Source organism: Marmota monax, unplaced genomic scaffold (assembly GCF_021218885.2).
Source record: "Marmota monax isolate L192 unplaced genomic scaffold, Marmota_monax_Labrador192_F-V1.1 WCK01_AAM20220418_F8-fsc00034, whole genome shotgun sequence".
In the NCBI taxonomy this organism is placed as follows: Eukaryota; Metazoa; Chordata; class Mammalia; order Rodentia; family Sciuridae; genus Marmota; species Marmota monax.
Genome location: NW_026693934.1, coordinates 9366799 through 9370311, shown reverse-complemented (window position 1 = coordinate 9370311; position 3513 = coordinate 9366799). Strand labels below are relative to the sequence as shown.

Here is a 3513-nt window from a genome sequence, read left to right as displayed (position 1 = left end):
ACACAATTGAATAAAAATCCTACAGGATAAAACTGTTTACATCTTGTCCCCATTCTAGGGAAACACATTTCTGATCCCTAACTTTTAAAAAACATTGCAGTCATGAATTAAAACCTGATCACCCCACTTCATAACCGACAAGACAGGCTGCTTCCAGTGGACTCCCAACACACTGCGACCTGGCCTGACAGGAGTAAGACACGTGTGACATTACGGTGGGAGCCGGCGGGTGGCCCTGGATGCTGGCCTCGTGTCCCACATGGCCCCATTGGGTGGGTCACAGCCCTGGTAGACAGCCAGCCAGCCAGCACTACCAAGAGCACGTCTGGTCTGGGGACTCAGTGTGAGTTCAATACCGAAAGTAGATCAAGGGAAGATTCACTTTCAAGAAGATAAGTTTTTCAAAATGTTCCATCATGAGCCGGGGCTGGCCAAAGCTGCCATTCTCTGCGGGCGTGCTGAACAGCTTTTCTGAAGGGACGGTACTTGGGGGACAGCCCAAAACTCTGACAGCTAAAGTGGACAGCCCAGGCAGTATGACCGCTTGAGGTTCCAGTAGGCAACAGCTGTGCTCCATCCAACACCTCCTCCTCCAGGTAGGTCATGTCTTCAGGCAGCCTCTCCGGACGGTCTTGCCCTCCACCTTGGCCATGGGCTACCACAGGCTCTCCTCTCTGCCAGAGTCTCTCGACAGGGGCCCTGAGTTACAGCCATCGGAGACGGCTGTGTCCTCTGAGGTAGAATTCAGTATTTCCAGCTCCCTGATTAGATCTTGCCTGGACTGCTCTACCTCCTCCTTCGTGAACAGGGAGGCTTTGTAGCAAGGGTCCAGCAGTGTGGCAAAGACGTACCTGGGGTCATGGAGGGTGGTGGACAGGCAGCTCGCTATGGCTTTCTTTAGCGACTTCAGCATCGTGTCGATGCCCATCGTCTCTCCAAAGAGCATCTCGACCTTCCTGCTTAGGATGTGAATCATGGGGATGACCTAGCTCAGAGTGGACACGTGCGCACTCATCTCCCGGCTGGCAGCATCAAAGGGCCTCAGCACATGACACAGAACTGCATGACCTCCCACTGGTCGCAGCTGATCAGCTCTCTGAAGCTGCACTTGATGGACATCTCATTGATGGCCCTCTTCTGCTCCATCAGGCGCTCCAGCATGTGCAGGGATGTGCTCCACCTGGACGGCAAGTCCTGGACAAGGTGGTGCTGCGGCAACTCGTACACCTGCTACAGCGTGGCCAGCTTCTCCCTGGCTGTGGGGGAGCACTGGACACGCTCATACAGCTTTTGGGTGGCACTCAGCAGGCTCTGCACCATCCTCTGGCTCTTGATGGCCTCACTCACCATCAGGTCCACCATGTGGCTGAAGCTGGGCATGCTTGAGTGCTCTGCCTCAGTCAGAGTCTTGCTGATGCTCAGGTTGTTGGTGACAGTGATGCCCACCTGCAGGCCGGTGGATGTCACCCAGGCTTCCCACCAGCACTCCAGCTGCTTCTGGATGCTACCACCGCCATGGTCACAGTCAATCTGCGACACATCCAGAAGTGCTGAGCAGTGGTGGTCCTCACAGTGCGAGCAGACTGCGGATGCGAAGGTGACCCAGTGGGCAGTGAGGGTCAGGTACTCATGGCTCTGGGTGACTGTCCAGATTCCTGATGTGAAGTGGACCACGCCACTCTCGGCTTCCCTCAGCTGGGACAGGACCATCTGATTCATGTTGTCATACATGCCAGGGATATGGCCGTGCTGCAGAAGTAGGAGGGCCGGGGCATGTAGTACTGGGGCCTCAGGTACCCCAGCAGCCTGTTGAAGCCAGTGCTGTCCACGAAGGAGTAAGGCTGGAGGTCTAGTGCGATCAACTCTGCTATCAGGCTGGTGATTTTTTTGGCAACTGGGTGAGAGTCATAGAACTTCTCAGTGGGGTCATCGAAGGAGGATGTGCCTGACAACTCTGTGCTCAGTGGTCCTGGACGTCTGGAGAGAGGGACAGGGTGGTCTCCAGGTGGACATCGGCCTTGAGTACGTGGCCGTGGAACCTGTGCAGGCAGCTGGTGCCCAGGTTGGTGGGCTTCTTGTCTCTGCTGATTCTCCAGCTGCAGTTCAGACACAGCACCTTGGTGGAGTCTGCAGAGCAGTTAAAGAAGTGGTTCCACAGCTTGGAGGTCTTCTTGCTGCTAGCAGGAAACACCGGGGTGGTTCCTCCTGACCACGGCAGGCAGGCCAGGCATCTTGAAGGAGCAGCTTTCTGCAGACGCCAAAGTGGCCTACGGAGAGTTCGCCAAACTGGCACCCAGAAAGCCCTTCTGGGTCCCGACCACCTCGGGGTGGCGTCTGTACAGATGCCGCATCAAACAGCTGGTGCCCACATCCCCCGACTGATGACGCAACCACAGTACTGACACACGGCCTTCAGACTGTCTGTGGGGGCCAGCGAGAAGTGGTGCCAGACCTCCGACTTCAGCCTCTTCATGACCTTCTTCTGCTGGAAGACAACACCAGGCTCGCACCTCGTAGCGCTCAACCCGCTGGCCTGCTGCTTCTCAGGAGAGGCGCCCATAGAAGCCTAAGCCACGGACATTCCATGCTGAGTGCTCCCCAGGCAAGTCCCCTCTGGGACGAAAGTCCTGGTTGTCCTCCATGGCCGACCGTAACTACCCCAGCTCCTTCCTCATGCTAGTGTCTCAGGTCAACAGAGAGCTGGTTTGAGCGCCCCTGTGCGCCCACCCACCATCACCGTCACCCTGTCACAGCTGTTCTCTGGGCTGCTCCTGTGAGTGCTCCATGCTGGGGCTCTGCTGCTGCCTGCCTGGCCGTGGGGACGTTAGTCTGCACAGGGGAGACTGGCTGCTGGTCTTGAAAACAGGGTCCCCACCACTTCCACAGCACACACAGCCCTCCTGCATGTCTGTATTCGTGCTTCCAGAGGTCCACTTCCCAGTTCTCACTCTGCAAACTCTAGGCCTGCCAAGGATCTGGGTGTCGGCTTGGCCGGGTGCGGGAGGCGTGGGCGGCACGGTCCTGGCGCTGGGGAGAGCGAACTGCGCGGCGGGAGCGCTCATTCATTATGAGTTTTTATTTTTTCCTTTTTTAAATTTAGATGACTACCCAGTCACACACAGCTATACGGAATGATAGAGCAAGATCCCTTGTATACTTTACCCAATCTTCCAATGGAAGCGTTTTGAAGCTTTATAGCACAATGCTACAACTGAGATGTTGATATTAATGACAATCCACAAGTCATATTCAGATTTATTCAGTTATACTTGTTTTTGCACATGTGTTAAGTCTCTACCATCTTATCACCTGTTTATGATATCAAACAATAAAGTCAAGATGCTGAAAAGTTCCAACACCATACCTGTTCTTCTTGTCTTTTAACTTGTCTTTTAACTACACTAACCTTTCTTCTGTTCCCTTTGGCCCTAACCCCTGTTTGTAGTATTCTATTCAATAGTGAATAGTGGATAGTTGGATCAATAGTGAAAACTCCTCTCTCATTTTGACAAT

The 3513-nt window shown here is 54.3% G+C and overlaps 1 pseudogene; it reads right to left on the bottom strand.

The window, feature by feature from the left end:
• Positions 1 to 349: 349 nt before the first annotated feature.
• LOC124106170 (zinc finger BED domain-containing protein 4-like) lies at positions 350 to 3066 on the bottom strand (annotated as a pseudogene).
• Between the last annotated feature and the right edge of the window lie 447 nt (positions 3067 to 3513).